A 15,232-nucleotide genomic window follows, 5' to 3' on the forward strand; every position below is an offset into this window, starting at 1 on the left:
AATTATATTAAGACTATTAAGATAAATATTTTCTTAATAATAAAGAATAAAAAATATATATAAATTATTCTTAATAACTTAAAGTTTATAATTTATATAAAGATTATATATAAATATTAAGAGATTCTCTTAAAAGAATAAGTAATAAAGTTTATTATTTATTATAAAAAGATTCTAAAATATTATAAAAAGATAGAATAATTATATTAAATTCTCTTTTAAGATTAGAAGTTTAATACTAAGAAGAATATAAAAAGTATTATTTTTATATAATATATATATAAAAATAGTATATCTAGATATAATAAAATAAGATAAAAGATCTTTATAAGAATCATTAAAAAATAAATAAAGAGAATAATATTTTTAGTTTTATTTAATGAAAGTTATTATAACTATAATAAAAAGAATTATTATAAAGCTAATTACTTAAAGAATAAATAATTTATATAGATATTATAAAGAGATCACTAAGAATTAAAAAACTAGAGTCTAGTATATTAAGTATTATAATAACACTAGAACTTAAATTCTTAATAGTATAATTTTATTAAGCCCTAATATTAAGTTTAAAGATTTAAACTATAAATAGATAGTATATAACTTAAGTGCTATATAATAGCGAAATATAAGTGAACTTTATCTTATAGCTATATATTATAAAGATAGAGCTAAAGTTAATAAATAAAGAGTTTAAAGTAAATATAATAAATAAGTAATTTATATAAACTTATAAAAAATATATTTTTAAAGTCTATATAATTAATATATAAAATATATATATAATACTTATATAGATATTTACTATAATTAATATATATAAATATAATATTATTTTAAAATATTTTTAATTTCGAGAAGTTAATCTTAATATAGATTAAAAGAATAATATTTAAGAGATATTTTTTAAGATTAATATATAAGTAGAGATTATCTCGCTTAGTGCTATATTATAAGCACTAGATTACTAGATTTATAAAGTTATTATTATTTTTATATTTAATAAAAATAAAGAGGCTAGTATAGTATTTATAGATTTTATAGAAGAAGATATTAAGTTATTTATAGAATATTAAAACTATAAAGATATCTTTTATAAACTTAATATAGTGTCTTTAAAGATAAAAATTATTATAAGATACTAGATCTTTATTATAAAGAGCGAAACTATATTTTATAAGTCTCTTTATTTACTTAGTAAGAAAGAACTAGATATTTTTTATAATTATATTAAGAATAGTTTATAAAAAAGATAAATATAACTTAATAAGTTACTTATAAATATATCGATTTTATTTATATAGAAAAAGAATAGTAACTTATATCTTTATATTAATTATTATATACTTAATTAAATAACTTATAAAAATCGATATTTATTATCACTAATCTTAAAGATTTTTAATTAACTAACGTGGTTGATAAGCGAGTGAGACAGACAAGCGAGTGAGACACCTCAACTCGACTACCTGCACATTTCTTAACTGCACTCAACCACAATACATTAAATTAATTAAAACTACTCGGAATCCTCTTCCTCAGATGATGAGATAACTACTTGACAGGTTCTTGCATTGTGTCCCGCCTCTCCGCAGACACCACACACTCGCGGCCGCGTTTCTGTCCTCTTTTTTCGACCACTGCTTTGCTGCGTTTCCTGCTTTATCTGCACTTCCACCTCATTTTGAGCTTGTAGATCTTGTCCCTCAGCTAGTGTCATACTTCCTCCTTCACGGAGATGTGTCTTTTTAGCGCGGCGACGGCGACTAAGTAGTGCATTCTCCTCTCGAAGGGTATTAACCTCTGACTTTAAAAGCGCGATCTGATGCATAATTCCCGTCGTGCCCTTGGTAAACTGATCAATGGCCTCCAGAATCGGTGTCGGAGAGCTTCCTTGATGGAGAAAGACTCGATTCTTAATGAATTCAGACTGTGAGCCGGCCTCGGTTGGGTTATTGGGTGTCTTAGAGACCCAAGCTTGGGTTAAGGCGAGCCCTTGTCTCTCAGGCGTTGGTGTTCGTAACTTCAGATCTAAACATGCAATGACAGTTTCCGGGTCGTAGGGAATAAGTCCGGCCCCTCTAAATCCTGCCTGAATATTTTGAACCGTCATTGTCTGCTGAAAGGCGGCGAAAAACGCGGGAAAGAAGTCCTCCTTCGAAATGTGGGTCGTACCAGCTCGGACTCTCTTCTCGACTTCACCACCGTACGCGCGTTTCAGCGGGCCAAAACACCCAATATCGAGAGGCTGAAGGATATGCGATGAGTGAGGAGGCATACAAAGAGTAATAATATCATGGTCTTTGCAGTAGAGCTCAAAATCGGTTGAGTGGTGGCTTTCATGCCCGTCGAGGACCAATAGGCGATATTTACCTGTACTTCGCGGTTTTGTGTACTTATTAAAGTGCTGAATCCATTCTACACCTCTCTCGTTTGTGGTCCAGCCATTAGGAGATGTGGCAATCACCCAGTCTGGTGGGAGAGTGCTGTTTTGGTACCAAGTCGATAGGTGATATTTACCTGAAACAATAATGAACGGCGGGACTGTCCAGCCCAACGCGTTGACACCCTGAATAACTGTGACCCATTCCCGATTACCTGGTTGAACCATCTTAACACCTGAACGTCTTTCAGTACTGGTCACGACTATGCCTGTTGAGATAATGCCCATCATAAACCCAGTCTCGTCAAAGTTATAGATATCCGCATCCACTACACCATATTTTGCAATAGTGTTCTTCACCAACGCGAACCACGCGCGAATCGCGTCGGGATCTTCGCATTGAGCTCTGCTATAGTCATACCGACGAAGAAAACGTGTCCGGAGCTCTGGTTGTCGTTTGACGAAGTTTGTTGCCCAGCGCTTCCCTACGCGTGGCGCGTTGCGCTCTAATAGCAGTCGATTAGCCATTTCTTCCACACCAGCGAGCCGGGGAGGGTAAGATCGAGCATCCAGGTCGAGAACATATTGAATAATCATTCTTTCTTCTAGCTGCGTCAAATTCCGTGATTTAGGTATATTGTCGCGTCGAGATTGGATACCCTTCAGTCGGCGGGACAGAGTTGCGTGACTAACTTCGTATATCTTAGCAGCGGCTCGGGCACTGAGATTTTGGCCTTGTTTGATAGCCTGAAGAGCAAGGTTTATTTGCCGGTCATTATTAAGAGATGCCATCGTTGGTGGTTAGGAAAACAATCCTGGAAGTTGAGTGTAGTAAAATTCTGGTGGGGTGTCTCACTCGCTTGTCTGTCTCACTCGCTTATCAACCACGTTAAATAAAAAGAGTATTTTTATTAAGTTAGATCTTAAAGATATATATTATTATATATTTATTATTAAGAAGAATCACTAAAAGATAATATTTTATATATAATATAGTTACTATAAATACTTAGTTATATTATTTAAGCTTATTAATATATTTATAATATTCTAGATCTATATAAATAAGATATTAAGAGACTTTCTTAATAATATTTATATTATATTTATAAATAATATCTTTATTTTTAGTAATAGTGTTATAAAGTATATAACTTATATATAAAAGATATTAAAAAGATTATAGTTCTATAAACTTTATATAAAGTTATTAAAATATAAATTTAATATTAATAAGATCGACTTTTTAGGATTTTATATTAATATTATAGAGATTATAATAAATTTTAATAAAGTAATTATAATTATAAAGTAGTTAATATTAAAGACCTTTTAAGAGATTTAGATCTTATTTAAATTCACTAACTTTTATAAAGACTTTATTTATAAGTACTTTAAAATTATTATACTTATTATAAATTTACTAGTAAGTATAAAAAATAATAAAAAGATAGATACTTTTATATAGACTATAAATATAGAGTATATATTTAGTGAATTAAAGAGACACTTTATTATAATCTCTATATTAATATACTATAATCTTAAGAGATAGTTTTATATTAAGATTAATATATTAAGAAAAGCGATAAAAGAAATACTCTATTAAGTTTATAAAATATCTATAGAACACACTTTATAGAGATTTATTATATTCTTTTTATATAAGTTAAATCTTGTAAAGAGAAACTATAATATAAAAAATAATAAAATATTAATGATTATTAAGATATTTAAGATATAATATTACTATTTTAAAGTGTTTATAATTAATATAATAGTACTTATTAATTATAAAGCATTAAAAATATTTATAATAAAGAAATTTTTAAATTATTATTAAGCGCGCTAAATAAAAATACTAGCTATATATAACTTTTATATTTAATAAAGATAAGAAAAGAATAATTTTATTAATAAGCTATCTTATTATTTAGACTATAATATACTAAAGAGAGAACTTTAAAATAATTCGCTTATAAATCTTTTATAGAGAAGATTATTTATAAGAAATTTATATATTAATTATATATATAATAGCGAGAGTATCGCTTTAAAATAAATTATTTTAGTTAAGTTAATTATTAAAAATACTAACTATATTAATAAAGCTAATAAAGAAGTATCTTAAAAGAGAGTATCTCTATATAGTGAGAGAGAACCTTAAAAAAGAGTATTTTTAGTGAATAAGAGAGAACCTTAAAAGAGAGTATCTCTATATAGTGAGAGAGAACCTTAAAAGAGAGTATTTTTAGTGAATAAGAGAGAATCTTAAAAAAGAGTATCTTTATATAGTAAGAGAGAATCTTAAGAGAGAATATCTTTAATAAATAAAAGAGAATCTTAAGAGAGAGTATCTTTATATAGTGAGAAAAAATTTTAAAAGAGAGTATTTTTAGTGAATAAGAGAGAATCTTAAGAGAGAATATCTTTAATAAATTTAGTAATATATATTTTAGTGATAAATATATAAGAAGATAATAATTTATAAAATATATATCTCTATATTAATAAAAATATTATTATAAGTATTATAACTAGATAATAAATATAGATTAAGAGAAGTATTCTTAAAAGCTTTTATTAAAAATATATTAAGCTCACTTTTAAGTTAGAGAGAGATAATTTTATTATAAAGAATATATAAGTCACTTTTAAGGAGCTTACTTATAGTATTATATTAATTCTTAAAGAACTTATTTAAAGTATAAAGAGTCTTTAAGATAAAGACTTTTAATATTAAAATAAAAAATAAGAATATAAAAAAGATATTATTAAAAAGGGTCTCTTTATAAAAGAATAAATAATGAATTATATAGATTTTATATAGCGAGATAGTGTTATTTATATATTTTATAATTTAGTTATAAAATAGAAAATTATTAAAGTGAATTATAATGATTTATAGTAAGAAAAATATTTTAATAAAAAGTATATATATAAAAGTATTATATAATATTACTAGTAACTATAAATATATAAGAAAATTTTTAATTATATTAATATTTATAATATATATTAAAAAATAAAGATTTTTTATTATAAGCTTTATAATTAATTATAATTACTTTTTAGACTTAAAAGTTCTTAATAAAATATCTTAATAAACTTTATTATAAATTTATTATTTATAGAGTATTATAAAATAGTATATAATATAATATTAATAATAATAAATAAATTCTTAAAGATAGTGATCTTTATTTTTTATTAAAAGATAGTTAATATTATTAAACTAAGATAATTAATATTAAAGAGAATAATTATAAAGTTTAGTGCTTTAAGATTAATTATATTAAATAAAGAGATTATCTTTATAGTGTTATATTAAAAAGCACTATATTTCTATTTTATAACTTATAAACTCTTCTTAATAGTTTTTAATTTATAAATAGATAAATAAACTAAATAAATAAACTAGACTTTAGAATACTATTTATATTACTATATTAATTATTAATAAAATAATTAGATTTAATTACTTATAAATATAAAGTATATAATAAACTTAATATAAAATATTATTATAAAGAAGTTCTCTTTTAATTTAGTTCTTAGGTTTAAATCAATATTATATATAAACCTTATAAGAGACTTATAAAAGAACTTTTTAAAGAATACTCTTACTCTTAAGTATAGAAAGTAATTAATAAATATAATAAAGAATATTATAAAGATATACTAAATAATAAAGAAATAAATAAAAAAGACTTATAATAAAAAGTGTTTTATAAAACACTTTTCATTAAAAAGTAAGATTATACTAGTGATATAAAATATTTATATATTAAGAGTAAATAAGAAGCTAGAAGATCGCTTTCTAGAATCTTTTAAAGTGATAGAGAAATATAAGAAGAATATATATTAACTTAATTTATTAAAAAAATATAAAAGACTTTATTATATCTTTTATATATTATTATTAAAACTATATTATATATAAAAAGACTAAGTTATATCTAAGCTAATTAAGATTAATAAAGATAAAGAGTGAGCTATTAAAGAGATTCTTAATAATAAAAAAAGAGATAAAGTCTAGAAATACTATATTAAATAAAAAGACTTTTTTAAAGTCTATAATATATAGAAATTAGCGAGTCACTTATAAAATATATATAAGAAGATTACTAATTATATATAAAAGAAAAAAGAAAGAAAGTTATAAATTTAATATTAAGTTTAAAGATTACTTATATATAAGTACTTACTTACTCTCTAGAAATAAATAAAGAAAAAAAAAAAAAGAAAAAGAGATATCGCTTAAGTATTAAAGTATAAATAGACTATATATTTAATATAAAAATAAATTAATTAAAGTTATCACTCTTTATTTAATTAATTACTCATTAAGAGATAACACTAATTACTTTTTATTAAAGTTCTTAGATATTTAAGAGGGCGCGAATTAATCGAACTATTATAATTAGTATATATTATATATAAAGATAGTAAACTTATTATATAAGTAATAAACTTAATAAACTTATATAAGATCTTAATTAGTCGCTTAAGCGACTTTTTTACTGGTTATAAAGAAGCTATAAAAGCGATAAATAAGATAATATTAGCGATAATATACTAGTTAGCAAGATATATATAAGCTAAAAGGTTCTTAGTTATAGTATATATCTTATTAATTAATAGTGTATTATTATCGCCCTAGATATAGTAATTATTTAATATCACTAGATTAATAATATAGCGAGTTAAGAAGAAGAGAGACTATATATAGTTAGTGAGACTTATATATAAAGAGTATATATATATATATATTTACTAGTAATTCTTACTATCTTAATTATTTAAAAAGTAAAGCTAGTAGTTTTTAAATATAACTTCTTTAAGAGTCTAGAAAATATAGCTTAGTGGGCTATTTATACTCTCTTCATAAAGAGAGTATAGACACTATATATATAGATTTTTAGTTTCTTTATTCTCTTTATTATTATTATTAATAAGATATTTATACTTTATATAGCGCTTAAAAAAGAAACTAGAAATAAGGCTAGATAAAGATAGAGATAAAGATACTATATATAATTAGTATAAAAAGTATAGAAATAGCGCAAGATTTATAAGAAGATAGAGATATAAAATTACTTATTACAAGAGAAGTAAAAGTAAAAGTAATGTTAATTATAATTTATAATAATTAGTATAATATCTATATAGTGTATATAAATAATATATAAATAAATAAACTCACTATTTAATAAAGATATAAAAAAAGAAAAGAAAAAAAGAAAGAAGAGAATAAAGTAAAGAATATAAAAGCCTTATTTATCGCTTTACTAACTAGTATTTATTAAGTAGATAAAAATTTTAATTTAAGTGAAGTATAAATAAAGATAATAAATAAGAACTAAATACTATTTATTTAATTATAATAATTAAACTATAAAAATATAGCTAATATAGTTATTATAACTATATAGCTTACACTAGAATTAATAAGATATTAATATAAAAAGCGAGACTATTTAATCTTAAAGTCTTATTATTTAGGATTTACTAGGTCTAGCAAGAAATAAAAAGTCTATAAAAATTAAATAGAGAATAACTTTTAAGAAAGAATTCCTTAATAAGTATAGTGAATAAGAAGAAGTCTTAATATTATAGAATAGTGTTAAGCTAAGAGCTTAGAAGTTATACTTATTATAGCGCAATATAAAGAAATATTATATAACTTATACTAGTGTCTTTTAAGGATAAAAGATCTCTAGAGAAGAGAAATAATATTATAAGTGTAACTTAGAATAAATATTTTAATGAGTGTGTAGAGAGTATAATATATATCTTTAAGCGCGCGTTAAGATAGTATATATAAATATAGTCTAGTGAACTCTTAAGCTTCGCACTTTTTATATAAGCTATCTATATAAGAAACTTCTCTTTCTTATACTTAGAGTCTTATACTAAAGTGTATCTCTAGATAAAAATATCTTAATTCTTTATTATATTATTACTCTACTTATTTTTTAAGGTATTTCTAATAGGTTTTTATTATTTATTATTTAAGTAAATATTTACTATTTAAGTGATAAATTTATTACTTAAGTGGGAACTTTATTATTTAAGTGAATACTTAATTTATAAACTAGTTACTATCTTTATAGTATTTAAGAGATATTCTCTCTTTAGTAGATAGAAAATAATTAAGTTAATTAAGTATATAATATATTTAGTCACTCTCTTATCTTAATAGCGAGTACTCTTAACGCGATATTAAATAGTAAAGTATATAAAGACTAAAGAGACTTAAAACTATATTATAACTTTAGTAAAAGTTCTATAATTTATTATTATATTTCGCTTCACTAAAGATATCACTATATATATAGTTTTCTAATAAGTGAGAAGTATAAGAGATAAGATTATTAAGAACAAAGTATTAAAGCGAGTACTTAAAGCGAGGAGATTATAGTCTAAAATATATAGATATAATTATAAATAAAGTTAACTATATAGTGAGTCTATATAATAACTATATATATATATAGAGATAGTATTATACTATATTATTATAATGTTATTATACTATATTAACTATAAATAAGCACTTTATTAAGAATGCCTTAAGAAATAGATAGAGTAATAATATAATAGAGAGTTAAGATATTTCTATCTAGAGATACGCTTTAGTATAAAACTCTAAATATAAGAAAGAGAAGTTTTTTATATAAGTAGCTTATATAAAAAGTGTAAAGCTTAAAAGTTCACTAGACTATATTTATATATATTATCTTAATATATATTTAGAGATACACGCTATACTCTTTATACACTTATTAAAATACTTATTTTAAGTTATACTTATAATATTATCTCTCTCTTTTAAAGATCTTTTATTCTTAAAAGATATTAATATAAGTTATATAATATTTCTTTATATTATACTATAGTGAGTATAATTTCTAAGCTTTTAACTTAACACTATTTTATAATACTAAGACTTCTTCTTATTCACTATACTTATTAAGGAATTCTTTCTTAAAAGTTATTCTTTATTTAATCTTTATAGACTTTTTATTTCTCACTAGATCTAGTAGATTCTAAATAGTAAGGTCTTAAGATTAAATAGTCTCGCTTTTTATATTAATATCTTATTAATTCTAATATAAGCTATATAATTATAATAACTATACTAACTATGTTTTTATAGTCTAATTATTATAGTTAAATAAATAGTATTTAGTTTTTATTTATTATCTCTATTTATACTATAGTGAGTTAAGAGATAGATATTTCTCTTTAAAGAGATAACTAGAATATAGTGAGTTCTAGGCTAAGTAAATATATATTTAGATTAAGAGGCCTAGATAAGTGTTTCTTTTTCTCTTTTTCTTTAGGCAAATATATAGACTAAATAGAGAATAGATATAAGTAGTCATGAATATTAGTAAGTAAGTATATATATATATATATAATATATATATATAAAATCGATTAAGAATAAAGACTATATATAGAGTGATATATAGCGATAATAAAGTCTTAACCAAGTTTATAGTGTTCTCTATAGACTTTAGATATAGCGCGCGCTTTAGCGCACTATTAAGTGTGGTCTAGAGTAAATAATTAAGTGCTATAAAAGAAAGAAAAAGTGTTTCATAAGTGTCTCTTAGTTCTTAACTTATATTACAAGATTAACTATAGCCCTATATATTTAATGCTTCTCTCTTTACTCTTATTATAATACTTTACTTAAGTTAAAATTTTTATCTACTTAGTGAATACTAGTTAACAAAATAGTAAGTGAGGCTTCTATATTCTTTACTCTATTCTCTTCTTTCTTCTTTTCTTTTTTTTTTTTATATTTTTATTAAATAGTGAGTTTATTTATTTATATACTATTTATATATACTATATAAATATTATACTAATCACTATAGATTATAGCTAATACTACTCTTGTTTTCGCTCTTTTTATAATGAGTAGCTTTATACTTTCATCTCTTTATAAGTCTTATATTATTTCTACACTTTTTATATTAATTATATATAGTATCTCTATCTCTATTCTTGTCTAGCCTTGTTTTTAATCTCTCTCTTAAGTATTATACGAAGTATAAACGCTTCACTAATAATAATAATAAAGAGAATAAAGAAATTAAGGGCCTATATATATAGTGTCTACACTCTCTTTATAAAGAGAGTATAAGTAGCTCGCTAAGCTATATTTTTTGGACTCTTAAAGAAGTTATATTTAAGAATTATTAGTCTTGCTTCTTAAATAATTAAGATAATAAGGGCTACTAATAAATATATATATATATACTCTTTATATATAAGTCTCACTAACTATATATAGTCTCTCTTCTCTTTAGCTCACTATATTGTTAATCTAGTAATATTAAATAATCACTATATCTAGAGCGATAATAGTGCGCTATTAATCGATAAGATATACACTATAATTAAGGATCTCTTGGCTTATATATATCTTATTAGTTAATATATTATTGTTAATATCACCTTAGTTATCGCTTCTATAACTTCTCTATTATTAGAAATATCTCGAGGAACAAATAGAGTGATAACATAATAGAGAGTTAAGATATTTCTATCTAGAGATACGCTCTAGTATAAGACTTTAAGCATAAAGAAGAGAAGTTCCTTATATAGATAGCTTACATAAAAAGTGCGAAGCTTAAGAGTCCACTAAACTATATTTATATACGCTATCTTGGCGCGCGCTTAGGGATACACACTATACTCTCTACGCGCTCATTAGAATACTTATCTTAAGTTACGCTTATAATATTATCCCCCTTCTCTAGGGGCCTTTTATCCTTAAAAGGCGCTAGTATAAATCGTATAATATATTCTTGCGCTACACTATAGAAAGTGCGACTCTTAAATTTTTAGTCTAATATTATAATGTGATACTAAAACTTCTCTTTATTCACTATCCTCGCTAAGGAACTCTTCTCTATAAGTCACTTTATTTAATTCTTATAGAATTTTCTTTACTCACTAGACTTAGTAGATCTTAAATAGTGAGGCCTTAAGACGAGATAATCTTAGTCTCTATAATATAATTCCTTTAGTTTTAATACACACTATATAGTTATAGTAATTAAGCTAGCTACGCTTCTATAGTTCTATTATTATAGTTAAATAAATAGTATTTAGCTTCTATTTATTCTTTCTATTTACGCTTCACTTAAGTTAAAATTTTTATTTATTTAGTGAATATTACTAATAAGATAATAAGTAAGATATTTATATCTTTACTTTATTCTTATTCTTTCTTTTCTCTTTTCTTTTCCTTATATCTTTATTAAATAGTGAGTTTATCTGTTTATATACTATTTATATACACTATATAGATATTATACTAATCGCTACAGAAAAATAACTAATATTACTCTTGTTTTTAGCTCTCTAGTCACTAAAGCTAATAATTTTTTATCTTCTTATAAGTTACTTATTTCTTATATAGTTTCTATACTAATTATAGTAGTCTCTTTATTGTGTTACTTCTCTCTCTCTTTCTTGTCTTCACTAAAGAAGAAATATAAATATAATATTCACGAGAAGAATCACTATTAATGATATTTATATTTTCTTTATAATAAGTATATAAATAGCGTGCTAATCTATAAATATAAGACTTTAATAGAGGTTATAGCTAAGAACTATTATATTTACTCTAAAAATAATTAAGGCGGTTATTAATACTAAGAAGTATAATACTTTTATACTCTTAATATATAAATCTTTACTAACTTTATATAGTCTTCTATCTTCTATTATATTAAAGCTAAAGCGCTTCTCATAATAAATAATATTTATATTAAGAGTAGTGAGAATACCCTCTTAGTCGACAAGATATATTATACTATCAATAATTTATTGGCTAGTATATATCTTATTGGCTTAAGTGCTTACACTGTTATCTTAGTTATCGCTTCTATAGCTTTACTATAGTCAGTAGTAGAGTCGCTTAAGCGGCTAGTTAAGACTATTTAAGTATTAATAAAAGCTTTTTATTAAGTGATAAATATATTTCTCTTTAGCGTGATATATACTAATAATGTTTTAGTATAATCTCTCTTTTTTATCTTAAGTGAAGAGCGACTTCTCTAAGAAGAAATAATCGCTATTCTCTAGTGAGTAGTTAGTTAGATAAAAAGCGATAACTTTAGCTAATTTATTTTTGTGTTAAATATATAGCTTATCTATACTTTAGCGCTTAAGCAATATCTCTTTTTCTTTTTTTTTTTTTTTCTTTATTTATTTCTAGAGAATAAGTGAATATTCGCGCGCGAGTGATCTTTAAGCTTAATATTAAATTTATAACTTTCTTTCTTTCTTCTTTTATATATAGTTAATAATTTTCTTATATATATTTTGTAAGTAACTCGCTAGTTCTTATATATTATAGACTTTAGAAAAGCCTTTTTATTTAATATAGTACTTCTAAACCTTACTTCTTTTTCTATTATTAAGAATCTCTTCAATAACTCACTCTTTATTCTTATTAATCTTGATTAGCTTAGATATAACTCGGTCTTTTTATATATAATATAGCTTTAATAGTGATATATAAAAAGTGTAATAAAGCTTTTTATATTTCTTTAGTAAATTAAATTAATATATATTTTTACTATATTTCTTTATCACTTTAAAGAGTCCTAAAAAGTGATCTCTTAGCTTCTTACTTACTCTTAATATATAAATATTTCGCGTCACTAGTATAACTTTACTTTCTAGTGAGAAGTATTTTATAGAACACTTTTTATTATAAGTCTTTTTTATTTATTTCTTTACTATTTAGTGTGTCTTTATAGTGTTTTTTATTATATTCGCTAGTTACTTTCTATACTTAAGAGTAAGAGTGTTCTTTAAAGAGTTCTTTTATAGATCTCTTATAAGGTTTATATATAGCGTTAATTTAAATTTAAGAATTAAGCTAAAAGAGAACTTCTTTATAATAATATTTCTTACTAAGTTTATTATATACTTCGCGCTTATAAATAGTTAAGTCTAATTATTTTATTAGTAATTAATATAGTAGTATAAATAATATTTTAAAGTTTAATTTATTTATTTAGTTTATTTATTTATTTATAGATAAAAGACTATTAAGAAAAGTTTATAAGTTATAAAATAAAAATATAGTGCTTCTTAATATAACACTATAAAGATAATCTCTTTATCTAATATAATTAATTTTAAGGCACTAAACTTTATAACTATTCTCTTTAGCATTAATTATCTTAGTTTAATAGTATTAATTATCTCTTAATAAGAAATAAAGATTACTATCTTTAAGAATTTATTTATTATTATTAGTATTATATTATATATTATTTTATAATACTTTATAAATAATAAGTCTATAATAAAGTTTATTAAGATATTTTATTAAGGGCTCTTAAGTCTAGAGAGTAATTATAATTAACTATAAAGCTTATAGCGAGAGACTTTTATTCTTTAATATATATTATAAATATTAATATAGTTAAAAATCTTCTTATATTGTAGTGAGTTAAGAGATAAGTGTTCCTCTCTAGAGAGATAGCTAGAATATAGTGAGCCCTGAGCTAAGTAAGTATATATCTAGATTAAAAGGCCTAGATAAGTGTTTCTTTTTCTCTTTTTCTTTAGACAAATATATAGACCAGACAGAGAATAGACATAAGTAGCCATGAATATTAGTAAGCAAGTACACACATATATATAACATATATATATAGAATCGATTAAGAATAAAGATCGTGTATAGAGTGATACACAATAATAGCGAAGCCTTAACTAAGTTCACAGTATTCTTTATAGACTCTAAATATAGCGCGCGCTTTAGCGCACTATTAAGTGTGATCTAGAGTAAATAATTAAGTGCTGCGAAAGAAAGAAGAAGTGTTTTATAAGCATCTCTTAGTTCTTAACTTATATTATAAGATTAACTATAGTACTGTGTATCTAGTGCTTCTCTCTTTACTTTTATTATAATATATTTATAATTATTAATAGTGTTATATAATACTTTTATATATATACTTTCTATTAAAGTGTTCTTCTTATTATAAATTATTATAATTTACTTTAATAATCTTTTATTTTATAGCTAGATTATAAAATATATAAATAGTGTTATTTCGCTATATAAAACTTATATAATTTATTATTTATTCTTTTATAAAGAGGCCCTTCTTAATAATATTTTCTTTACACTCTTATTTTTTATCTTAATATTAAAAGTTTTTATTTTAAAGGCTCTTTATACTTTAAATAAGTTCTTTAAAGATTAATATAATACTATAAATAAACTTCTTAAGAGTGACTTATATATTCTCTATAATAAAATTATCTCTCTTTAACTTAAAAGTAAGCTTAATATATCTTTAATAAAGACTTCTAAAGATACTTCTTTTAGTTTATACTTACTATCTAGTTATAATATCTATAATAATATTTTTATTAGTATAAAAATATATATTCTATAAATTATTATTTTCTTATATATTTATCGCTAAAATATATATTATTAAATTTACTAAAGATACTCTCTCTTAAGGTTCTCTCTTATTTACTAAAAATACTCTTTTTTAAGGTTCTTTCTCACTATATAGAGATACTCTCTCTTAAGATTCTCTCTTATTTACTAGAGATACTCTCTTTTAGGATTCTCTCTCACTATATAGAGATTCTCTCTTCTAGAGTACTTTTTTATTAACTTTATTAATATAGTTAATACTCTTAATAATTAACTTAACTAAAATAATTTATTCTAAAGCGATACTCTTATTATTATATATATAATTAATATATAAGTTCTTTATAAGTAATCTTCTCTATAAAAAATCTATAAGCGAATTATTCTAAGGTTCTCTCTCTAAT

This window comes from Exophiala spinifera (assembly GCF_000836115.1).
Source record: "Exophiala spinifera strain CBS 89968 unplaced genomic scaffold supercont1.11, whole genome shotgun sequence".
Lineage (NCBI taxonomy): Eukaryota > Fungi > Ascomycota > Eurotiomycetes > Chaetothyriales > Herpotrichiellaceae > Exophiala > Exophiala spinifera.